General features: G+C 41.8%; 14 non-coding genes across 14 annotated transcripts; all 14 read right to left on the reverse strand.

Moving 5' to 3' along the window:
• Positions 1-1,595: 1,595 nt before the first annotated feature.
• On the reverse strand, positions 1,596-1,667 carry TRNAE-CUC (transfer RNA glutamic acid (anticodon CUC)). The gene has a single exon. It is a non-coding gene; the product is annotated as a tRNA-Glu (tRNA).
• A 1,618-nt stretch (positions 1,668-3,285) lies between these two features.
• Positions 3,286-3,357, reverse strand: TRNAE-CUC (transfer RNA glutamic acid (anticodon CUC)). The gene has a single exon. It is a non-coding gene; the product is annotated as a tRNA-Glu (tRNA).
• A 1,617-nt stretch (positions 3,358-4,974) lies between these two features.
• Positions 4,975-5,046, reverse strand: TRNAE-CUC (transfer RNA glutamic acid (anticodon CUC)). The gene has a single exon. It is a non-coding gene; the product is annotated as a tRNA-Glu (tRNA).
• Positions 5,047-6,663: 1,617 nt separating this feature from the next.
• TRNAE-CUC (transfer RNA glutamic acid (anticodon CUC)) lies at positions 6,664-6,735 on the reverse strand. Its single transcript has one exon. It is a non-coding gene; the product is annotated as a tRNA-Glu (tRNA).
• A 1,618-nt stretch (positions 6,736-8,353) lies between these two features.
• TRNAE-CUC (transfer RNA glutamic acid (anticodon CUC)) lies at positions 8,354-8,425 on the reverse strand. Its single transcript has one exon. It is a non-coding gene; the product is annotated as a tRNA-Glu (tRNA).
• A 1,617-nt stretch (positions 8,426-10,042) lies between these two features.
• On the reverse strand, positions 10,043-10,114 carry TRNAE-CUC (transfer RNA glutamic acid (anticodon CUC)). Its single transcript has one exon. It is a non-coding gene; the product is annotated as a tRNA-Glu (tRNA).
• Positions 10,115-11,732: 1,618 nt separating this feature from the next.
• Positions 11,733-11,804, reverse strand: TRNAE-CUC (transfer RNA glutamic acid (anticodon CUC)). The gene has a single exon. It is a non-coding gene; the product is annotated as a tRNA-Glu (tRNA).
• Positions 11,805-13,422: 1,618 nt separating this feature from the next.
• TRNAE-CUC (transfer RNA glutamic acid (anticodon CUC)) lies at positions 13,423-13,494 on the reverse strand. The gene has a single exon. It is a non-coding gene; the product is annotated as a tRNA-Glu (tRNA).
• A 1,618-nt stretch (positions 13,495-15,112) lies between these two features.
• Positions 15,113-15,184, reverse strand: TRNAE-CUC (transfer RNA glutamic acid (anticodon CUC)). The gene has a single exon. It is a non-coding gene; the product is annotated as a tRNA-Glu (tRNA).
• Positions 15,185-16,802: 1,618 nt separating this feature from the next.
• Positions 16,803-16,874, reverse strand: TRNAE-CUC (transfer RNA glutamic acid (anticodon CUC)). Its single transcript has one exon. It is a non-coding gene; the product is annotated as a tRNA-Glu (tRNA).
• Positions 16,875-18,492: 1,618 nt separating this feature from the next.
• On the reverse strand, positions 18,493-18,564 carry TRNAE-CUC (transfer RNA glutamic acid (anticodon CUC)). The gene has a single exon. It is a non-coding gene; the product is annotated as a tRNA-Glu (tRNA).
• A 1,618-nt stretch (positions 18,565-20,182) lies between these two features.
• TRNAE-CUC (transfer RNA glutamic acid (anticodon CUC)) lies at positions 20,183-20,254 on the reverse strand. Its single transcript has one exon. It is a non-coding gene; the product is annotated as a tRNA-Glu (tRNA).
• A 1,618-nt stretch (positions 20,255-21,872) lies between these two features.
• On the reverse strand, positions 21,873-21,944 carry TRNAE-CUC (transfer RNA glutamic acid (anticodon CUC)). The gene has a single exon. It is a non-coding gene; the product is annotated as a tRNA-Glu (tRNA).
• Positions 21,945-23,562: 1,618 nt separating this feature from the next.
• Positions 23,563-23,634, reverse strand: TRNAE-CUC (transfer RNA glutamic acid (anticodon CUC)). Its single transcript has one exon. It is a non-coding gene; the product is annotated as a tRNA-Glu (tRNA).
• Between the last annotated feature and the right edge of the window lie 1,352 nt (positions 23,635-24,986).

Genomic DNA, 24,986 nt, shown 5'->3' on the forward strand with positions numbered 1-24,986 from the left:
ACATTATGAAAAAAATAAGTTTTCTGCTATGCACAATAAACTTCTGCAGATCTGCAGGTGCAACTTGCTTCGTTAGCGCAGTAGGTAGTGCGTCAGTCTCGTAATCTGAAGGTTGTGAGTTTGAGCCTCACACGGGGCACTGTTCCCTCATTTTCTCGAGAGATTTTGTCACCAACTTATAACTTTTCCATTCAATTCTACAACGTTTTCCATTAGAAAGGAAATGGGAATCCAAATAACTTACAGGACCCATGAGTTGTTGAGTCTCTTGACACTTTGGTGTAAAAAGGGGTGGTTGAGAATGAGTTGAGCTACGAATCCAAATTGAATCTTGCGTGAAGGGTCAGAATGAAGTGCCAAAACGCGGGCGTTCAGCATTTTTGCCTGAAAAAAACAAATCCTACCTGAAATACGTTTGTTTTAAAAACACACGTCAGTCTTTGAATGTTGGCAACGGTGTAGAAAAGGATGTGTTTCCATACCGGGAGTCGAACCCAGGCCACCTGGGTGAAAACCAGGAATCCTAAGCGCTAGACCATACGGGAGAAGATGTACTGCCAGCTCACTTACAATATGAAAAAAAAGAGGTGTACTGCTTTGCACAAGCAACTTCCGCAGATTATTACATGCATCTTGCCTCGTTAGCGCAGCAGGTAGCGCGTCAGTCTCGTAATCTGAAGGTCGTGAGTTCGATTCTCACATGGGGCACTGGTACCTTGTTTCCGTAACTGATTTTGCCACTATCTTGGCTAGAGAGTCACAGCTCTTTTCCATTCAGTAACAAAACATCACCAATTGATGGAAGGGGAGCTCCAATGACAGACAGGGATAAAGGCTTGTTGAGTCCCTTAACACCCAGGAATTAAAAGTGAGAGATATGAATGGTTTGAGATATGACATCAAATAAGCTTTTGTGCAAATAAATATCCAAAAAACCTGGTGGTCTGCATTTTTGGCTGCAAAGAGCAGTTCCAACCTAAACTGATTCTGTCTGCAAGGCACGTGTCGGCTTTGGAATGTGGACACTAGTCCCAAAAAAAAGTCTCTCCCATAGCAGGAATTGAACCAGTCAACCAGGAATACTAACTAAGTCTTTCTCCACATGGTGTAAGCAGTACAGTAAACAGCAAGACAGGTGTAAAAAAAAAAAAAAAGAGTGTTTTGCTTTGAATACAAAACATAAACATTACAAGAGCTAAAACACGCTACATGGTCAAGGTTTTTGGCACGTCAGTTGAATAATTTGAAGATCACGAGTTTTTTGCTCACAAGTGCCATCCTCCTTTTCTCAAGAGATTTTGTCACTAACTCTGAACTTTCCAATTCAGTTCTAAACTGTTTCCGATTAGAAAGAACATGGGAGCCCTAATGACTGACAGGACACATGGCTTGTTGAGTCCCTTGACACTTTTGTGTAAAACTGTGTAGTTGAAAAAGGCTTAAGCTATGAAACAAAAGGAAATCTTTTGCAAAAGTCATAATGCATCGCCAATGTTAAGTATTTTTGTTGCAAAGTGAAAATCTACCAGAAACATTTTTGATTGAAAAACACGCGTCAGTCTTTGAATGGTGGCAGTAGCTAAGATAAAGGTGCATTCCCATACCGGGAGTCGAACCCGGGCCACCTGGGTGAGAACCAGGAATCCTAACCGCTAGACCATATGGGAAAAGATGCGCTAACGTCTCAGTGACATTATGAAAAAAATAAGTTTTCTGCTATGCACAATAAACTTCTGCAGATCTGCAGGTGCAACTTGCTTCGTTAGCGCAGTAGGTAGTGCGTCAGTCTCGTAATCTGAAGGTTGTGAGTTTGAGCCTCACACGGGGCACTGTTCCCTCCTTTTCTCGAGAGATTTTGTCACCAACTTATAACTTTTCCATTCAATTCTACAACGTTTTCCATTAGAAAGGAAATGGGAATCCAAATAACTTACAGGACCCATGAGTTGTTGAGTCTCTTGACACTTTGGTGTAAAAAGGGGTGGTTGAGAATGAGTTGAGCTACGAATCCAAATTGAATCTTGCGTGAAGGGTCAGAATGAAGTGCCAAAACGCGGGCGTTCAGCATTTTTGCCTGAAAAAAACAAATCCTACCTGAAATACGTTTGTTTTAAAAACACACGTCAGTCTTTGAATGTTGGCAACGGTGTAGAAAAGGATGTGTTTCCATACCGGGAGTCGAACCCAGGCCACCTGGGTGAAAACCAGGAATCCTAAGCGCTAGACCATACGGGAGAAGATGTACTGCCAGCTCACTTACAATATGAAAAAAAAGAGGTGTACTGCTTTGCACAAGCAACTTCCGCAGATTATTACATGCATCTTGCCTCGTTAGCGCAGCAGGTAGCGCGTCAGTCTCGTAATCTGAAGGTCGTGAGTTCGATTCTCACATGGGGCACTGGTACCTTGTTTCCGTAACTGATTTTGCCACTATCTTGGCTAGAGAGTCACAGCTCTTTTCCATTCAGTAACAAAACATCACCAATTGATGGAAGGGGAGCTCCAATGACAGACAGGGATAAAGGCTTGTTGAGTCCCTTAACACCCAGGAATTAAAAGTGAGAGATATGAATGGTTTGAGATATGACATCAAATAAGCTTTTGTGCAAATAAATATCCAAAAAACCTGGTGGTCTGCATTTTTGGCTGCAAAGAGCAGTTCCAACCTAAACTGATTCTGTCTGCAAGGCACGTGTCGGCTTTGGAATGTGGACACTAGTCCCAAAAAAAAGTCTCTCCCATAGCAGGAATTGAACCAGTCAACCAGGAATACTAACTAAGTCTTTCTCCACATGGTGTAAGCAGTACAGTAAACAGCAAGACAGGTGTAAAAAAAAAAAAAAAGAGTGTTTTGCTTTGAATACAAAACATAAACATTACAAGAGCTAAAACACGCTACATGGTCAAGGTTTTTGGCACGTCAGTTGAATAATTTGAAGATCACGAGTTTTTTGCTCACAAGTGCCATCCTCCTTTTCTCAAGAGATTTTGTCACTAACTCTGAACTTTCCAATTCAGTTCTAAACTGTTTCCGATTAGAAAGAACATGGGAGCCCTAATGACTGACAGGACACATGGCTTGTTGAGTCCCTTGACACTTTTGTGTAAAACTGTGTAGTTGAAAAAGGCTTAAGCTATGAAACAAAAGGAAATCTTTTGCAAAAGTCATAATGCATCGCCAATGTTAAGTATTTTTGTTGCAAAGTGAAAATCTACCAGAAACATTTTTGATTGAAAAACACGCGTCAGTCTTTGAATGGTGGCAGTAGCTAAGATAAAGGTGCATTCCCATACCGGGAGTCGAACCCGGGCCACCTGGGTGAGAACCAGGAATCCTAACCGCTAGACCATATGGGAAAAGATGCGCTAACGTCTCAGTGACATTATGAAAAAAATAAGTTTTCTGCTATGCACAATAAACTTCTGCAGATCTGCAGGTGCAACTTGCTTCGTTAGCGCAGTAGGTAGTGCGTCAGTCTCGTAATCTGAAGGTTGTGAGTTTGAGCCTCACACGGGGCACTGTTCCCTCCTTTTCTCGAGAGATTTTGTCACCAACTTATAACTTTTCCATTCAATTCTACAACGTTTTCCATTAGAAAGGAAATGGGAATCCAAATAACTTACAGGACCCATGAGTTGTTGAGTCTCTTGACACTTTGGTGTAAAAAGGGGTGGTTGAGAATGAGTTGAGCTACGAATCCAAATTGAATCTTGCGTGAAGGGTCAGAATGAAGTGCCAAAACGCGGGCGTTCAGCATTTTTGCCTGAAAAAAACAAATCCTACCTGAAATACGTTTGTTTTAAAAACACACGTCAGTCTTTGAATGTTGGCAACGGTGTAGAAAAGGATGTGTTTCCATACCGGGAGTCGAAACCAGGCCACCTGGGTGAAAACCAGGAATCCTAAGCGCTAGACCATACGGGAGAAGATGTACTGCCAGCTCACTTACAATATGAAAAAAAAGAGGTGTACTGCTTTGCACAAGCAACTTCCGCAGATTATTACATGCATCTTGCCTCGTTAGCGCAGCAGGTAGCGCGTCAGTCTCGTAATCTGAAGGTCGTGAGTTCGATTCTCACATGGGGCACTGGTACCTTGTTTCCGTAACTGATTTTGCCACTATCTTGGCTAGAGAGTCACAGCTCTTTTCCATTCAGTAACAAAACATCACCAATTGATGGAAGGGGAGCTCCAATGACAGACAGGGATAAAGGCTTGTTGAGTCCCTTAACACCCAGGAATTAAAAGTGAGAGATATGAATGGTTTGAGATATGACATCAAATAAGCTTTTGTGCAAATAAATATCCAAAAAACCTGGTGGTCTGCATTTTTGGCTGCAAAGAGCAGTTCCAACCTAAACTGATTCTGTCTGCAAGGCACGTGTCGGCTTTGGAATGTGGACACTAGTCCCAAAAAAAAGTCTCTCCCATAGCAGGAATTGAACCAGTCAACCAGGAATACTAACTAAGTCTTTCTCCACATGGTGTAAGCAGTACAGTAAACAGCAAGACAGGTGTAAAAAAAAAAAAAAGAGTGTTTTGCTTTGAATACAAAACATAAACATTACAAGAGCTAAAACACGCTACATGGTCAAGGTTTTTGGCACGTCAGTTGAATAATTTGAAGATCACGAGTTTTTTGCTCACAAGTGCCATCCTCCTTTTCTCAAGAGATTTTGTCACTAACTCTGAACTTTCCAATTCAGTTCTAAACTGTTTCCGATTAGAAAGAACATGGGAGCCCTAATGACTGACAGGACACATGGCTTGTTGAGTCCCTTGACACTTTTGTGTAAAACTGTGTAGTTGAAAAAGGCTTAAGCTATGAAACAAAAGGAAATCTTTTGCAAAAGTCATAATGCATCGCCAATGTTAAGTATTTTTGTTGCAAAGTGAAAATCTACCAGAAACATTTTTGATTGAAAAACACGCGTCAGTCTTTGAATGGTGGCAGTAGCTAAGATAAAGGTGCATTCCCATACCGGGAGTCGAACCCGGGCCACCTGGGTGAGAACCAGGAATCCTAACCGCTAGACCATATGGGAAAAGATGCGCTAACGTCTCAGTGACATTATGAAAAAAATAAGTTTTCTGCTATGCACAATAAACTTCTGCAGATCTGCAGGTGCAACTTGCTTCGTTAGCGCAGTAGGTAGTGCGTCAGTCTCGTAATCTGAAGGTTGTGAGTTTGAGCCTCACACGGGGCACTGTTCCCTCCTTTTCTCGAGAGATTTTGTCACCAACTTATAACTTTTCCATTCAATTCTACAACGTTTTCCATTAGAAAGGAAATGGGAATCCAAATAACTTACAGGACCCATGAGTTGTTGAGTCTCTTGACACTTTGGTGTAAAAAGGGGTGGTTGAGAATGAGTTGAGCTACGAATCCAAATTGAATCTTGCGTGAAGGGTCAGAATGAAGTGCCAAAACGCGGGCGTTCAGCATTTTTGCCTGAAAAAAACAAATCCTACCTGAAATACGTTTGTTTTAAAAACACACGTCAGTCTTTGAATGTTGGCAACGGTGTAGAAAAGGATGTGTTTCCATACCGGGAGTCGAACCCAGGCCACCTGGGTGAAAACCAGGAATCCTAAGCGCTAGACCATACGGGAGAAGATGTACTGCCAGCTCACTTACAATATGAAAAAAAAGAGGTGTACTGCTTTGCACAAGCAACTTCCGCAGATTATTACATGCATCTTGCCTCGTTAGCGCAGCAGGTAGCGCGTCAGTCTCGTAATCTGAAGGTCGTGAGTTCGATTCTCACATGGGGCACTGGTACCTTGTTTCCGTAACTGATTTTGCCACTATCTTGGCTAGAGAGTCACAGCTCTTTTCCATTCAGTAACAAAACATCACCAATTGATGGAAGGGGAGCTCCAATGACAGACAGGGATAAAGGCTTGTTGAGTCCCTTAACACCCAGGAATTAAAAGTGAGAGATATGAATGGTTTGAGATATGACATCAAATAAGCTTTTGTGCAAATAAATATCCAAAAAACCTGGTGGTCTGCATTTTTGGCTGCAAAGAGCAGTTCCAACCTAAACTGATTCTGTCTGCAAGGCACGTGTCGGCTTTGGAATGTGGACACTAGTCCCAAAAAAAAGTCTCTCCCATAGCAGGAATTGAACCAGTCAACCAGGAATACTAACTAAGTCTTTCTCCACATGGTGTAAGCAGTACAGTAAACAGCAAGACAGGTGTAAAAAAAAAAAAAAGAGTGTTTTGCTTTGAATACAAAACATAAACATTACAAGAGCTAAAACACGCTACATGGTCAAGGTTTTTGGCACGTCAGTTGAATAATTTGAAGATCACGAGTTTTTTGCTCACAAGTGCCATCCTCCTTTTCTCAAGAGATTTTGTCACTAACTCTGAACTTTCCAATTCAGTTCTAAACTGTTTCCGATTAGAAAGAACATGGGAGCCCTAATGACTGACAGGACACATGGCTTGTTGAGTCCCTTGACACTTTTGTGTAAAACTGTGTAGTTGAAAAAGGCTTAAGCTATGAAACAAAAGGAAATCTTTTGCAAAAGTCATAATGCATCGCCAATGTTAAGTATTTTTGTTGCAAAGTGAAAATCTACCAGAAACATTTTTGATTGAAAAACACGCGTCAGTCTTTGAATGGTGGCAGTAGCTAAGATAAAGGTGCATTCCCATACCGGGAGTCGAACCCGGGCCACCTGGGTGAGAACCAGGAATCCTAACCGCTAGACCATATGGGAAAAGATGCGCTAACGTCACAGTGACATTATGAAAAAAATAAGTTTTCTGCTATGCACAATAAACTTCTGCAGATCTGCAGGTGCAACTTGCTTCGTTAGCGCAGTAGGTAGTGCGTCAGTCTCGTAATCTGAAGGTTGTGAGTTTGAGCCTCACACGGGGCACTGTTCCCTCGTTTTCTCGAGAGATTTTGTCACCAACTTATAACTTTTCCATTCAATTCTACAACGTTTTCCATTAGAAAGGAAATGGGAATCCAAATAACTTACAGGACCCATGAGTTGTTGAGTCTCTTGACACTTTGGTGTAAAAAGGGGTGGTTGAGAATGAGTTGAGCTACGAATCCAAATTGAATCTTGCGTGAAGGGTCAGAATGAAGTGCCAAAACGCGGGCGTTCAGCATTTTTGCCTGAAAAAAACAAATCCTACCTGAAATACGTTTGTTTTAAAAACACACGTCAGTCTTTGAATGTTGGCAACGGTGTAGAAAAGGATGTGTTTCCATACCGGGAGTCGAACCAAGGCCACCTGGGTGAAAACCAGGAATCCTAAGCGCTAGACCATACGGGAGAAGATGTACTGCCAGCTCACTTACAATATGAAAAAAAAGAGGTGTACTGCTTTGCACAAGCAACTTCCGCAGATTATTACATGCATCTTGCCTCGTTAGCGCAGCAGGTAGCGCGTCAGTCTCGTAATCTGAAGGTCGTGAGTTCGATTCTCACATGGGGCACTGGTACCTTGTTTCCGTAACTGATTTTGCCACTATCTTGGCTAGAGAGTCACAGCTCTTTTCCATTCAGTAACAAAACATCACCAATTGATGGAAGGGGAGCTCCAATGACAGACAGGGATAAAGGCTTGTTGAGTCCCTTAACACCCAGGAATTAAAAGTGAGAGATATGAATGGTTTGAGATATGACATCAAATAAGCTTTTGTGCAAATAAATATCCAAAAAACCTGGTGGTCTGCATTTTTGGCTGCAAAGAGCAGTTCCAACCTAAACTGATTCTGTCTGCAAGGCACGTGTCGGCTTTGGAATGTGGACACTAGTCCCAAAAAAAAGTCTCTCCCATAGCAGGAATTGAACCAGTCAACCAGGAATACTAACTAAGTCTTTCTCCACATGGTGTAAGCAGTACAGTAAACAGCAAGACAGGTGTAAAAAAAAAAAAAAAGAGTGTTTTGCTTTGAATACAAAACATAAACATTACAAGAGCTAAAACACGCTACATGGTCAAGGTTTTTGGCACGTCAGTTGAATAATTTGAAGATCACGAGTTTTTTGCTCACAAGTGCCATCCTCCTTTTCTCAAGAGATTTTGTCACTAACTCTGAACTTTCCAATTCAGTTCTAAACTGTTTCCGATTAGAAAGAACATGGGAGCCCTAATGACTGACAGGACACATGGCTTGTTGAGTCCCTTGACACTTTTGTGTAAAACTGTGTAGTTGAAAAAGGCTTAAGCTATGAAACAAAAGGAAATCTTTTGCAAAAGTCATAATGCATCGCCAATGTTAAGTATTTTTGTTGCAAAGTGAAAATCTACCAGAAACATTTTTGATTGAAAAACACGCGTCAGTCTTTGAATGGTGGCAGTAGCTAAGATAAAGGTGCATTCCCATACCGGGAGTCGAACCCGGGCCACCTGGGTGAGAACCAGGAATCCTAACCGCTAGACCATATGGGAAAAGATGCGCTAACGTCTCAGTGACATTATGAAAAAAATAAGTTTTCTGCTATGCACAATAAACTTCTGCAGATCTGCAGGTGCAACTTGCTTCGTTAGCGCAGTAGGTAGTGCGTCAGTCTCGTAATCTGAAGGTTGTGAGTTTGAGCCTCACACGGGGCACTGTTCCCTCCTTTTCTCGAGAGATTTTGTCACCAACTTATAACTTTTCCATTCAATTCTACAACGTTTTCCATTAGAAAGGAAATGGGAATCCAAATAACTTACAGGACCCATGAGTTGTTGAGTCTCTTGACACTTTGGTGTAAAAAGGGGTGGTTGAGAATGAGTTGAGCTACGAATCCAAATTGAATCTTGCGTGAAGGGTCAGAATGAAGTGCCAAAACGCGGGCGTTCAGCATTTTTGCCTGAAAAAAACAAATCCTACCTGAAATACGTTTGTTTTAAAAACACACGTCAGTCTTTGAATGTTGGCAACGGTGTAGAAAAGGATGTGTTTCCATACCGGGAGTCGAAACCAGGCCACCTGGGTGAAAACCAGGAATCCTAAGCGCTAGACCATACGGGAGAAGATGTACTGCCAGCTCACTTACAATATGAAAAAAAAGAGGTGTACTGCTTTGCACAAGCAACTTCCGCAGATTATTACATGCATCTTGCCTCGTTAGCGCAGCAGGTAGCGCGTCAGTCTCGTAATCTGAAGGTCGTGAGTTCGATTCTCACATGGGGCACTGGTACCTTGTTTCCGTAACTGATTTTGCCACTATCTTGGCTAGAGAGTCACAGCTCTTTTCCATTCAGTAACAAAACATCACCAATTGATGGAAGGGGAGCTCCAATGACAGACAGGGATAAAGGCTTGTTGAGTCCCTTAACACCCAGGAATTAAAAGTGAGAGATATGAATGGTTTGAGATATGACATCAAATAAGCTTTTGTGCAAATAAATATCCAAAAAACCTGGTGGTCTGCATTTTTGGCTGCAAAGAGCAGTTCCAACCTAAACTGATTCTGTCTGCAAGGCACGTGTCGGCTTTGGAATGTGGACACTAGTCCCAAAAAAAAGTCTCTCCCATAGCAGGAATTGAACCAGTCAACCAGGAATACTAACTAAGTCTTTCTCCACATGGTGTAAGCAGTACAGTAAACAGCAAGACAGGTGTAAAAAAAAAAAAAAGAGTGTTTTGCTTTGAATACAAAACATAAACATTACAAGAGCTAAAACACGCTACATGGTCAAGGTTTTTGGCACGTCAGTTGAATAATTTGAAGATCACGAGTTTTTTGCTCACAAGTGCCATCCTCCTTTTCTCAAGAGATTTTGTCACTAACTCTGAACTTTCCAATTCAGTTCTAAACTGTTTCCGATTAGAAAGAACATGGGAGCCCTAATGACTGACAGGACACATGGCTTGTTGAGTCCCTTGACACTTTTGTGTAAAACTGTGTAGTTGAAAAAGGCTTAAGCTATGAAACAAAAGGAAATCTTTTGCAAAAGTCATAATGCATCGCCAATGTTAAGTATTTTTGTTGCAAAGTGAAAATCTACCAGAAACATTTTTGATTGAAAAACACGCGTCAGTCTTTGAATGGTGGCAGTAGCTAAGATAAAGGTGCATTCCCATACCGGGAGTCGAACCCGGGCCACCTGGGTGAGAACCAGGAATCCTAACCGCTAGACCATATGGGAAAAGATGCGCTAACGTCTCAGTGACATTATGAAAAAAATAAGTTTTCTGCTATGCACAATAAACTTCTGCAGATCTGCAGGTGCAACTTGCTTCGTTAGCGCAGTAGGTAGTGCGTCAGTCTCATAATCTGAAGGTTGTGAGTTTGAGCCTCACACGGGGCACTGTTCCCTCCTTTTCTCGAGAGATTTTGTCACCAACTTATAACTTTTCCATTCAATTCTACAACGTTTTCCATTAGAAAGGAAATGGGAATCCAAATAACTTACAGGACCCATGAGTTGTTGAGTCTCTTGACACTTTGGTGTAAAAAGGGGTGGTTGAGAATGAGTTGAGCTACGAATCCAAATTGAATCTTGCGTGAAGGGTCAGAATGAAGTGCCAAAACGCGGGCGTTCAGCATTTTTGCCTGAAAAAAACAAATCCTACCTGAAATACGTTTGTTTTAAAAACACACGTCAGTCTTTGAATGTTGGCAACGGTGTAGAAAAGGATGTGTTTCCATACCGGGAGTCGAACCCAGGCCACCTGGGTGAAAACCAGGAATCCTAAGCGCTAGACCATACGGGAGAAGATGTACTGCCAGCTCACTTACAATATGAAAAAAAAGAGGTGTACTGCTTTGCACAAGCAACTTCCGCAGATTATTACATGCATCTTGCCTCGTTAGCGCAGCAGGTAGCGCGTCAGTCTCGTAATCTGAAGGTCGTGAGTTCGATTCTCACATGGGGCACTGGTACCTTGTTTCCGTAACTGATTTTGCCACTATCTTGGCTAGAGAGTCACAGCTCTTTTCCATTCAGTAACAAAACATCACCAATTGATGGAAGGGGAGCTCCAATGACAGACAGGGATAAAGGCTTGTTGAGTCCCTTAACACCCAGGAATTAAAAGTGAGAGATATGAATGGTTTGAGATATGACATCAAATAAGCTTTTGTGCAAATAAATATCCAAAAAACCTGGTGGTCTGCATTTTTGGCTGCAAAGAGCAGTTCCAACCTAAACTGATTCTGTCTGCAAGGCACGTGTCGGCTTTGGAATGTGGACACTAGTCCCAAAAAAAAGTCTCTCCCATAGCAGGAATTGAACCAGTCAACCAGGAATACTAACTAAGTCTTTCTCCACATGGTGTAAGCAGTACAGTAAACAGCAAGACAGGTGTAAAAAAAAAAAAAAAGAGTGTTTTGCTTTGAATACAAAACATAAACATTACAAGAGCTAAAACACGCTACATGGTCAAGGTTTTTGGCACGTCAGTTGAATAATTTGAAGATCACGAGTTTTTTGCTCACAAGTGCCATCCTCCTTTTCTCAAGAGATTTTGTCACTAACTCTGAACTTTCCAATTCAGTTCTAAACTGTTTCCGATTAGAAAGAACATGGGAGCCCTAATGACTGACAGGACACATGGCTTGTTGAGTCCCTTGACACTTTTGTGTAAAACTGTGTAGTTGAAAAAGGCTTAAGCTATGAAACAAAAGGAAATCTTTTGCAAAAGTCATAATGCATCGCCAATGTTAAGTATTTTTGTTGCAAAGTGAAAATCTACCAGAAACATTTTTGATTGAAAAACACGCGTCAGTCTTTGAATGGTGGCAGTAGCTAAGATAAAGGTGCATTCCCATACCGGGAGTCGAACCCGGGCCACCTGGGTGAGAACCAGGAATCCTAACCGCTAGACCATATGGGAAAAGATGCGCTAACGTCTCAGTGACATTATGAAAAAAATAAGTTTTCTGCTATGCACAATAAACTTCTGCAGATCTGCAGGTGCAACTTGCTTCGTTAGCGCAGTAGGTAGTGCGTCAGTCTCGTAATCTGAAGGTTGTGAGTTTGAGCCTCACACGGGGCACTGTTCCCTCCTTTTCTCGAGAGATTTTGTCACCAACTTATAACTTTTCCATTCAATTCTACAACGTTTTCCATTAGAAAGGAAATGGGAATCCAAATAACTTACAGGACCCATGAGTTGTTGAGTCTCTTGACACTTTGGTGTAAAAAGGGGTGGTTGAGAATGAGTTGAGCTACGAATCCAAATTGAATCTTGCGTGAAGGGTCAGAATGAAGTGCCAAAACGCGGGCGTTCAGCATTTTTGCCTGAAAAAAACAAATCCTACCTGAAATACGTTTGTTTTAAAAACACACGTCAGTCTTTGAATGTTGGCAACGGTGTAGAAAAGGATGTGTTTCCATACCGGGAGTCGAACCCAGGCCACCTGGGTGAAAACCAGGAATCCTAAGCGCTAGACCATACGGGAGAAGATGTACTGCCAGCTCACTTACAATATGAAAAAAAAGAGGTGTACTGCTTTGCACAAGCAACTTCCGCAGATTATTACATGCATCTTGCCTCGTTAGCGCAGCAGGTAGCGCGTCAGTCTCGTAATCTGAAGGTCGTGAGTTCGATTCTCACATGGGGCACTGGTACCTTGTTTCCGTAACTGATTTTGCCACTATCTTGGCTAGAGAGTCACAGCTCTTTTCCATTCAGTAACAAAACATCACCAATTGATGGAAGGGGAGCTCCAATGACAGACAGGGATAAAGGCTTGTTGAGTCCCTTAACACCCAGGAATTAAAAGTGAGAGATATGAATGGTTTGAGATATGACATCAAATAAGCTTTTGTGCAAATAAATATCCAAAAAACCTGGTGGTCTGCATTTTTGGCTGCAAAGAGCAGTTCCAACCTAAACTGATTCTGTCTGCAAGGCACGTGTCGGCTTTGGAATGTGGACACTAGTCCCAAAAAAAAGTCTCTCCCATAGCAGGAATTGAACCAGTCAACCAGGAATACTAACTAAGTCTTTCTCCACATGGTGTAAGCAGTACAGTAAACAGCAAGACAGGTGTAAAAAAAAAAAAAAAGAGTGTTTTGCTTTGAATACAAAACATAAACATTACAAGAGCTAAAACACGCTACATGGTCAAGGTTTTTGGCACGTCAGTTGAATAATTTGAAGATCACGAGTTTTTTGCTCACAAGTGCCATCCTCCTTTTCTCAAGAGATTTTGTCACTAACTCTGAACTTTCCAATTCAGTTCTAAACTGTTTCCGATTAGAAAGAACATGGGAGCCCTAATGACTGACAGGACACATGGCTTGTTGAGTCCCTTGACACTTTTGTGTAAAACTGTGTAGTTGAAAAAGGCTTAAGCTATGAAACAAAAGGAAATCTTTTGCAAAAGTCATAATGCATCGCCAATGTTAAGTATTTTTGTTGCAAAGTGAAAATCTACCAGAAACATTTTTGATTGAAAAACACGCGTCAGTCTTTGAATGGTGGCAGTAGCTAAGATAAAGGTGCATTCCCATACCGGGAGTCGAACCCGGGCCACCTGGGTGAGAACCAGGAATCCTAACCGCTAGACCATATGGGAAAAGATGCGCTAACGTCTCAGTGACATTATGAAAAAAATAAGTTTTCTGCTATGCACAATAAACTTCTGCAGATCTGCAGGTGCAACTTGCTTCGTTAGCGCAGTAGGTAGTGCGTCAGTCTCGTAATCTGAAGGTTGTGAGTTTGAGCCTCACACGGGGCACTGTTCCCTCCTTTTCTCGAGAGATTTTGTCACCAACTTATAACTTTTCCATTCAATTCTACAACGTTTTCCATTAGAAAGGAAATGGGAATCCAAATAACTTACAGGACCCATGAGTTGTTGAGTCTCTTGACACTTTGGTGTAAAAAGGGGTGGTTGAGAATGAGTTGAGCTACGAATCCAAATTGAATCTTGCGTGAAGGGTCAGAATGAAGTGCCAAAACGCGGGCGTTCAGCATTTTTGCCTGAAAAAAACAAATCCTACCTGAAATACGTTTGTTTTAAAAACACACGTCAGTCTTTGAATGTTGGCAACGGTGTAGAAAAGGATGTGTTTCCATACCGGGAGTCGAACCCAGGCCACCTGGGTGAAAACCAGGAATCCTAAGCGCTAGACCATACGGGAGAAGATGTACTGCCAGCTCACTTACAATATGAAAAAAAAGAGGTGTACTGCTTTGCACAAGCAACTTCCGCAGATTATTACATGCATCTTGCCTCGTTAGCGCAGCAGGTAGCGCGTCAGTCTCGTAATCTGAAGGTCGTGAGTTCGATTCTCACATGGGGCACTGGTACCTTGTTTCCGTAACTGATTTTGCCACTATCTTGGCTAGAGAGTCACAGCTCTTTTCCATTCAGTAACAAAACATCACCAATTGATGGAAGGGGAGCTCCAATGACAGACAGGGATAAAGGCTTGTTGAGTCCCTTAACACCCAGGAATTAAAAGTGAGAGATATGAATGGTTTGAGATATGACATCAAATAAGCTTTTGTGCAAATAAATATCCAAAAAACCTGGTGGTCTGCATTTTTGGCTGCAAAGAGCAGTTCCAACCTAAACTGATTCTGTCTGCAAGGCACGTGTCGGCTTTGGAATGTGGACACTAGTCCCAAAAAAAAGTCTCTCCCATAGCAGGAATTGAACCAGTCAACCAGGAATACTAACTAAGTCTTTCTCCACATGGTGTAAGCAGTACAGTAAACAGCAAGACAGGTGTAAAAAAAAAAAAAAAGAGTGTTTTGCTTTGAATACAAAACATAAACATTACAAGAGCTAAAACACGCTACATGGTCAAGGTTTTTGGCACGTCAGTTGAATAATTTGAAGATCACGAGTTTTTTGCTCACAAGTGCCATCCTCCTTTTCTCAAGAGATTTTGTCACTAACTCTGAACTTTCCAATTCAGTTCTAAACTGTTTCCGATTAGAAAGAACATGGGAGCCCTAATGACTGACAGGACACATGGCTTGTTGAGTCCCTTGACACTTTTGTGTAAAACTGTGTAGTTGAAAAAGGCTTAAGCTATGAAACAAAAGGAAATCTTTTGCAAAAGTCATAATGCATCGCCAATGTTAAGTATTTTTGTTGCAAAGTGAAAATCTACCAGAAACATTTTTGATTGAAAAACACGCGTCAGTCTTTGAATGGTGGCAGTAGCTAAGATAAAGGTGCATTCCCATACCGGGAGTCGAACCCGGGCCACCTGGGTGAGAACCAGGAATCCTAACCGCTAGACCATATGGGAAAAGATGCGCTAACGTCTCAGTGACATTATGAAAAAAATAAGTTTTCTGCTATGCACAATAAACTTCTGCAGATCTGCAGGTGCAACTTGCTTCGTTAGCGCAGTAGGTAGTGCGTCAGTCTCGTAATCTGAAGGTTGTGAGTTTGAGCCTCACACGGGGCACTGTTCCCTCCTTTTCTCGAGAGATTTTGTCACCAACTTATAACTTTTCCATTCAATTCTACAACGTTTTCCATTAGAAAGGAAATGGGAATCCAAATAACTTACAGGACCCATGAGTTGTTGAGTCTCTTGACACTTTGGTGTAAAAAGGGGTGGTTGAGAATGAGTTGAGCTACGAATCCAAATTGAATCTTGCGTGAAGGGTCAGAATGAAGTGCCAAAACGCGGGCGTTCAGCATTTTTGCCTGAAAAAAACAAATCCTACCTGAAATACGTTTGTTTTAAAAACACACGTCAGTCTTTGAATGTTGGCAACGGTGTAGAAAAGGATGTGTTTCCATACCGGGAGTCGAACCCAGGCCACCTGGGTGAAAACCAGGAATCCTAAGCGCTAGACCATACGGGAGAAGATGTACTGCCAGCTCACTTACAATATGAAAAAAAAGAGGTGTACTGCTTTGCACAAGCAACTTCCGCAGATTATTACATGCATCTTGCCTCGTTAGCGCAGCAGGTAGCGCGTCAGTCTCGTAATCTGAAGGTCGTGAGTTCGATTCTCACATGGGGCACTGGTACCTTGTTTCCGTAACTGATTTTGCCACTATCTTGGCTAGAGAGTCACAGCTCTTTTCCATTCAGTAACAAAACATCACCAATTGATGGAAGGGGAGCTCCAATGACAGACAGGGATAAAGGCTTGTTGAGTCCCTTAACACCCAGGAATTAAAAGTGAGAGATATGAATGGTTTGAGATATGACATCAAATAAGCTTTTGTGCAAATAAATATCCAAAAAACCTGGTGGTCTGCATTTTTGGCTGCAAAGAGCAGTTCCAACCTAAACTGATTCTGTCTGCAAGGCACGTGTCGGCTTTGGAATGTGGACACTAGTCCCAAAAAAAAGTCTCTCCCATAGCAGGAATTGAACCAGTCAACCAGGAATACTAACTAAGTCTTTCTCCACATGGTGTAAGCAGTACAGTAAACAGCAAGACAGGTGTAAAAAAAAAAAAAAAGAGTGTTTTGCTTTGAATACAAAACATAAACATTACAAGAGCTAAAACACGCTACATGGTCAAGGTTTTTGGCACGTCAGTTGAATAATTTGAAGATCACGAGTTTTTTGCTCACAAGTGCCATCCTCCTTTTCTCAAGAGATTTTGTCACTAACTCTGAACTTTCCAATTCAGTTCTAAACTGTTTCCGATTAGAAAGAACATGGGAGCCCTAATGACTGACAGGACACATGGCTTGTTGAGTCCCTTGACACTTTTGTGTAAAACTGTGTAGTTGAAAAAGGCTTAAGCTATGAAACAAAAGGAAATCTTTTGCAAAAGTCATAATGCATCGCCAATGTTAAGTATTTTTGTTGCAAAGTGAAAATCTACCAGAAACATTTTTGATTGAAAAACACGCGTCAGTCTTTGAATGGTGGCAGTAGCTAAGATAAAGGTGCATTCCCATACCGGGAGTCGAACCCGGGCCACCTGGGTGAGAACCAGGAATCCTAACCGCTAGACCATATGGGAAAAGATGCGCTAACGTCTCAGTGACATTATGAAAAAAATAAGTTTTCTGCTATGCACAATAAACTTCTGCAGATCTGCAGGTGCAACTTGCTTCGTTAGCGCAGTAGGTAGTGCGTCAGTCTCGTAATCTGAAGGTTGTGAGTTTGAGCCTCACACGGGGCACTGTTCCCTCCTTTTCTCGAGAGATTTTGTCACCAACTTATAACTTTTCCATTCAATTCTACAACGTTTTCCATTAGAAAGGAAATGGGAATCCAAATAACTTACAGGACCCATGAGTTGTTGAGTCTCTTGACACTTTGGTGTAAAAAGGGGTGGTTGAGAATGAGTTGAGCTACGAATCCAAATTGAATCTTGCGTGAAGGGTCAGAATGAAGTGCCAAAACGCGGGCGTTCAGCATTTTTGCCTGAAAAAAACAAATCCTACCTGAAATACGTTTGTTTTAAAAACACACGTCAGTCTTTGAATGTTGGCAACGGTGTAGAAAAGGATGTGTTTCCATACCGGGAGTCGAACCCAGGCCACCTGGGTGAAAACCAGGAATCCTAAGCGCTAGACCATACGGGAGAAGATGTACTGCCAGCTCACTTACAATATGAAAAAAAAGAGGTGTACTGCTTTGCACAAGCAACTTCCGCAGATTATTACATGCATCTTGCCTCGTTAGCGCAGCAGGTAGCGCGTCAGTCTCGTAATCTGAAGGTCGTGAGTTCGATTCTCACATGGGGCACTGGTACCTTGTTTCCGTAACTGATTTTGCCACTATCTTGGCTAGAGAGTCACAGCTCTTTTCCATTCAGTAACAAAACATCACCAATTGATGGAAGGGGAGCTCCAATGACAGACAGGGATAAAGGCTTGTTGAGTCCCTTAACACCCAGGAATTAAAAGTGAGAGATATGAATGGTTTGAGATATGACATCAAATTAGCTTTTGTGCAAATAAATATCCAAAAAACCTGGTGGTCTGCATTTTTGGCTGCAAAGAGCAGTTCCAACCTAAACTGATTCTGTCTGCAAGGCACGTGTCGGCTTTGGAATGTGGACACTAGTCCCAAAAAAAAGTCTCTCCCATAGCAGGAATTGAACCAGTCAACCAGGAATACTAACTAAGTCTTTCTCCACATGGTGTAAGCAGTACAGTAAACAGCAAGACAGGTGTAAAAAAAAAAAAAAAGAGTGTTTTGCTTTGAATACAAAACATAAACATTACAAGAGCTAAAACACGCTACATGGTCAAGGTTTTTGGCACGTCAGTTGAATAATTTGAAGATCACGAGTTTTTTGCTCACAAGTGCCATCCTCCTTTTCTCAAGAGATTTTGTCACTAACTCTGAACTTTCCAATTCAGTTCTAAACTGTTTCCGATTAGAAAGAACATGGGAGCCCTAATGACTGACAGGACACATGGCTTGTTGAGTCCCTTGACACTTTTGTGTAAAACTGTGTAGTTGAAAAAGGCTTAAGCTATGAAACAAAAGGAAATCTTTTGCAAAAGTCATAATGCATCGCCAATGTTAAGTATTTTTGTTGCAAAGTGAAAATCTACCAGAAACATTTTTGATTGAAAAACACGCGTCAGTCTTTGAATGGTGGCAGTAGCTAAGATAAAGGTGCATTCCCATACCGGGAGTCGAACCCGGGCCACCTGGGTGAGAACCAGGAATCCTAACCGCTAGACCATATGGGAAAAGATGCGCTAACGTCTCAGTGACATTATGAAAAAAATAAGTTTTCTGCTATGCACAATAAACTTCTGCAGATCTGCAGGTGCAACTTGCTTCGTTAGCGCAGTAGGTAGTGCGTCAGTCTCGTAATCTGAAGGTTGTGAGTTTGAGCCTCACACGGGGCACTGTTCCCTCCTTTTCTCGAGAGATTTTGTCACCAACTTATAACTTTTCCATTCAATTCTACAACGTTTTCCATTAGAAAGGAAATGGGAATCCAAATAACTTACAGGACCCATGAGTTGTTGAGTCTCTTGACACTTTGGTGTAAAAAGGGGTGGTTGAGAATGAGTTGAGCTACGAATCCAAATTGAATCTTGCGTGAAGGGTCAGAATGAAGTGCCAAAACGCGGGCGTTCAGCATTTTTGCCTGAAAAAAACAAATCCTACCTGAAATACGTTTGTTTTAAAAACACACGTCAGTCTTTGAATGTTGGCAACGGTGTAGAAAAGGATGTGTTTCCATACCGGGAGTCGAACCCAGGCCACCTGGGTGAAAACCAGGAATCCTAAGCGCTAGACCATACGGGAGAAGATGTACTGCCAGCTCACTTACAATATGAAAAAAAAGAGGTGTACTGCTTTGCACAAGCAACTTCCGCAGATTATTACATGCATCTTGCCTCGTTAGCGCAGCAGGTAGCGCGTCAGTCTCGTAATCTGAAGGTCGTGAGTTCGATTCTCACATGGGGCACTGGTACCTTGTTTCCGTAACTGATTTTGCCACTATCTTGGCTAGAGAGTCACAGCTCTTTTCCATTCAGTAACAAAACATCACCAATTGATGGAAGGGGAGCTCCAATGACAGACAGGGATAAAGGCTTGTTGAGTCCCTTAACACCCAGGAATTAAAAGTGAGAGATATGAATGGTTTGAGATATGACATCAAATAAGCTTTTGTGCAAATAAATATCCAAAAAACCTGGTGGTCTGCATTTTTGGCTGCAAAGAGCAGTTCCAACCTAAACTGATTCTGTCTGCAAGGCACGTGTCGGCTTTGGAATGTGGACACTAGTCCCAAAAAAAAGTCTCTCCCATAGCAGGAATTGAACCAGTCAACCAGGAATACTAACTAAGTCTTTCTCCACATGGTGTAAGCAGTACAGTAAACAGCAAGACAGGTGTAAAAAAAAAAAAAAAGAGTGTTTTGCTTTGAATACAAAACATAAACATTACAAGAGCTAAAACACGCTACATGGTCAAGGTTTTTGGCACGTCAGTTGAATAATTTGAAGATCACGAGTTTTTTGCTCACAAGTGCCATCCTCCTTTTCTCAAGAGATTTTGTCACTAACTCTGAACTTTCCAATTCAGTTCTAAACTGTTTCCGATTAGAAAGAACATGGGAGCCCTAATGACTGACAGGACACATGGCTTGTTGAGTCCCTTGACACTTTTGTGTAAAACTGTGTAGTTGAAAAAGGCTTAAGCTATGAAACAAAAGGAAATCTTTTGCAAAAGTCATAATGCATCGCCAATGTTAAGTATTTTTGTTGCAAAGTGAAAATCTACCAGAAACATTTTTGATTGAAAAACACGCGTCAGTCTTTGAATGGTGGCAGTAGCTAAGATAAAGGTGCATTCCCATACCGGGAGTCGAACCCGGGCCACCTGGGTGAGAACCAGGAATCCTAACCGCTAGACCATATGGGAAAAGATGCGCTAACGTCTCAGTGACATTATGAAAAAAATAAGTTTTCTGCTATGCACAATAAACTTCTGCAGATCTGCAGGTGCAACTTGCTTCGTTAGCGCAGTAGGTAGTGCGTCAGTCTCGTAATCTGAAGGTTGTGAGTTTGAGCCTCACACGGGGCACTGTTCCCTCCTTTTCTCGAGAGATTTTGTCACCAACTTATAACTTTTCCATTCAATTCTACAACGTTTTCCATTAGAAAGGAAATGGGAATCCAAATAACTTACAGGACCCATGAGTTGTTGAGTCTCTTGACACTTTGGTGTAAAAAGGGGTGGTTGAGAATGAGTTGAGCTACGAATCCAAATTGAATCTTGCGTGAAGGGTCAGAATGAAGTGCCAAAACGCGGGCGTTCAGCATTTTTGCCTGAAAAAAACAAATCCTACCTGAAATACGTTTGTTTTAAAAACACACGTCAGTCTTTGAATGTTGGCAACGGTGTAGAAAAGGATGTGTTTCCATACCGGGAGTCGAACCCAGGCCACCTGGGTGAAAACCAGGAATCCTAAGCGCTAGACCATACGGGAGAAGATGTACTGCCAGCTCACTTACAATATGAAAAAAAAGAGGTGTACTGCTTTGCACAAGCAACTTCCGCAGATTATTACATGCATCTTGCCTCGTTAGCGCAGCAGGTAGCGCGTCAGTCTCGTAATCTGAAGGTCGTGAGTTCGATTCTCACATGGGGCACTGGTACCTTGTTTCCGTAACTGATTTTGCCACTATCTTGGCTAGAGAGTCACAGCTCTTTTCCATTCAGTAACAAAACATCACCAATTGATGGAAGGGGAGCTCCAATGACAGACAGGGATAAAGGCTTGTTGAGTCCCTTAACACCCAGGAATTAAAAGTGAGAGATATGAATGGTTTGAGATATGACATCAAATAAGCTTTTGTGCAAATAAATATCCAAAAAACCTGGTGGTCTGCATTTTTGGCTGCAAAGAGCAGTTCCAACCTAAACTGATTCTGTCTGCAAGGCACGTGTCGGCTTTGGAATGTGGACACTAGTCCCAAAAAAAAGTCTCTCCCATAGCAGGAATTGAACCAGTCAACCAGGAATACTAACTAAGTCTTTCTCCACATGGTGTAAGCAGTACAGTAAACAGCAAGACAGGTGTAAAAAAAAAAAAAAAGAGTGTTTTGCTTTGAATACAAAACATAAACATTACAAGAGCTAAAACACGCTACATGGTCAAGGTTTTTGGCACGTCAGTTGAATAATTTGAAGATCACGAGTTTTTTGCTCACAAGTGCCATCCTCCTTTTCTCAAGAGATTTTGTCACTAACTCTGAACTTTCCAATTCAGTTCTAAACTGTTTCCGATTAGAAAGAACATGGGAGCCCTAATGACTGACAGGACACATGGCTTGTTGAGTCCCTTGACACTTTTGTGTAAAACTGTGTAGTTGAAAAAGGCTTAAGCTATGAAACAAAAGGAAATCTTTTGCAAAAGTCATAATGCATCGCCAATGTTAAGTATTTTTGTTGCAAAGTGAAAATCTACCAGAAACATTTTTGATTGAAAAACACGCGTCAGTCTTTGAATGGTGGCAGTAGCTAAGATAAAGGTGCATTCCCATACCGGGAGTCGAACCCGGGCCACCTGGGTGAGAACCAGGAATCCTAACCGCTAGACCATATGGGAAAAGATGCGCTAACGTCTCAGTGACATTATGAAAAAAATAAGTTTTCTGCTATGCACAATAAACTTCTGCAGATCTGCAGGTGCAACTTGCTTCGTTAGCGCAGTAGGTAGTGCGTCAGTCTCGTAATCTGAAGGTTGTGAGTTTGAGCCTCACACGGGGCACTGTTCCCTCCTTTTCTCGAGAGATTTTGTCACCAACTTATAACTTTTCCATTCAATTCTACAACGTTTTCCATTAGAAAGGAAATGGGAATCCAAATAACTTACAGGACCCATGAGTTGTTGAGTCTCTTGACACTTTGGTGTAAAAAGGGGTGGTTGAGAATGAGTTGAGCTACGAATCCAAATTGAATCTTGCGTGAAGGGTCAGAATGAAGTGCCAAAACGCGGGCGTTCAGCATTTTTGCCTGAAAAAAACAAATCCTACCTGAAATACGTTTGTTTTAAAAACACACGTCAGTCTTTGAATGTTGGCAACGGTGTAGAAAAGGATGTGTTTCCATACCGGGAGTCGAACCCAGGCCACCTGGGTGAAAACCAGGAATCCTAAGCGCTAGACCATACGGGAGAAGATGTACTGCCAGCTCACTTACAATATGAAAAAAAAGAGGTGTACTGCTTTGCACAAGCAACTTCCGCAGATTATTACATGCATCTTGCCTCGTTAGCGCAGCAGGTAGCGCGTCAGTCTCGTAATCTGAAGGTCGTGAGTTCGATTCTCACATGGGGCACTGGTACCTTGTTTCCGTAACTGATTTTGCCACTATCTTGGCTAGAGAGTCACAGCTCTTTTCCATTCAGTAACAAAACATCACCAATTGATGGAAGGGGAGCTCCAATGACAGACAGGGATAAAGGCTTGTTGAGTCCCTTAACACCCAGGAATTAAAAGTGAGAGATATGAATGGTTTGAGATATGACATCAAATAAGCTTTTGTGCAAATAAATATCCAAAAAACCTGGTGGTCTGCATTTTTGGCTGCAAAGAGCAGTTCCAACCTAAACTGATTCTGTCTGCAAGGCACGTGTCGGCTTTGGAATGTGGACACTAGTCCCAAAAAAAAGTCTCTCCCATAGCAGGAATTGAACCAGTCAACCAGGAATACTAACTAAGTCTTTCTCCACATGGTGTAAGCAGTACAGTAAACAGCAAGACAGGTGTAAAAAAAAAAAAAAAGAGTGTTTTGCTTTGAATACAAAACATAAACATTACAAGAGCTAAAACACGCTACATGGTCAAGGTTTTTGGCACGTCAGTTGAATAATTTGAAGATCACGAGTTTTTTGCTCACAAGTGCCATCCTCCTTTTCTCAAGAGATTTTGTCACTAACTCTGAACTTTCCAATTCAGTTCTAAACTGTTTCCGATTAGAAAGAACATGGGAGCCCTAATGACTGACAGGACACATGGCTTGTTGAGTCCCTTGACACTTTTGTGTAAAACTGTGTAGTTGAAAAAGGCTTAAGCTATGAAACAAAAGGAAATCTTTTGCAAAAGTCATAATGCATCGCCAATGTTAAGTATTTTTGTTGCAAAGTGAAAATCTACCAGAAACATTTTTGATTGAAAAACACGCGTCAGTCTTTGAATGGTGGCAGTAGCTAAGATAAAGGTGCATTCCCATACCGGGAGTCGAACCCGGGCCACCTGGGTGAGAACCAGGAATCCTAACCGCTAGACCATATGGGAAAAGATGCGCTAACGTCTCAGTGACATTATGAAAAAAATAAGTTTTCTGCTATGCACAATAAACTTCTGCAGATCTGCAGGTGCAACTTGCTTCGTTAGCGCAGTAGGTAGTGCGTCAGTCTCGTAATCTGAAGGTTGTGAGTTTGAGCCTCACACGGGGCACTGTTCCCTCCTTTTCTCGAGAGATTTTGTCACCAACTTATAACTTTTCCATTCAATTCTACAACGTTTTCCATTAGAAAGGAAATGGGAATCCAAATAACTTACAGGACCCATGAGTTGTTGAGTCTCTTGACACTTTGGTGTAAAAAGGGGTGGTTGAGAATGAGTTGAGCTACGAATCCAAATTGAATCTTGCGTGAAGGGTCAGAATGAAGTGCCAAAACGCGGGCGTTCAGCATTTTTGCCTGAAAAAAACAAATCCTACCTGAAATACGTTTGTTTTAAAAACACACGTCAGTCTTTGAATGTTGGCAACGGTGTAGAAAAGGATGTGTTTCCATACCGGGAGTCGAACCCAGGCCACCTGGGTGAAAACCAGGAATCCTAAGCGCTAGACCATACGGGAGAAGATGTACTGCCAGCTCACTTACAATATGAAAAAAAAGAGGTGTACTGCTTTGCACAAGCAACTTCCGCAGATTATTACATGCATCTTGCCTCGTTAGCGCAGCAGGTAGCGCGTTAGTCTCGTAATCTGAAGGTCGTGAGTTCGATTCTCACATGGGGCACTGGTACCTTGTTTCCGTAACTGATTTTGCCACTATCTTGGCTAGAGAGTCACAGCTCTTTTCCATTCAGTAACAAAACATCACCAATTGATGGAAGGGGAGCTCCAATGACAGACAGGGATAAAGGCTTGTTGAGTCCCTTAACACCCAGGAATTAAAAGTGAGAGATATGAATGGTTTGAGATATGACATCAAATAAGCTTTTGTGCAAATAAATATCCAAAAAACCTGGTGGTCTGCATTTTTGGCTGCAAAGAGCAGTTCCAACCTAAACTGATTCTGTCTGCAAGGCACGTGTCGGCTTTGGAATGTGGACACTAGTCCCAAAAAAAAGTCTCTCCCATAGCAGGAATTGAACCAGTCAACCAGGAATACTAACTAAGTCTTTCTCCACATGGTGTAAGCAGTACAGTAAACAGCAAGACAGGTGTAAAAAAAAAAAAAAAAGAGTGTTTTGCTTTGAATACAAAACATAAACATTACAAGAGCTAAAACACGCTACATGGTCAAGGTTTTTGGCACGTCAGTTGAATAATTTGAAGATCACGAGTTTTTTGCTCACAAGTGCCATCCTCCTTTTCTCAAGAGATTTTGTAACTAACTCTGAACTTTCCAATTCAG

This window comes from Phyllobates terribilis, unplaced genomic scaffold, assembly GCF_046119375.1.
Source record: "Phyllobates terribilis strain yellow unplaced genomic scaffold, ASM4611937v1 Scaffold_971__1_contigs__length_502685, whole genome shotgun sequence".
NCBI classification, from domain to species: Eukaryota; Metazoa; Chordata; class Amphibia; order Anura; family Dendrobatidae; genus Phyllobates; species Phyllobates terribilis.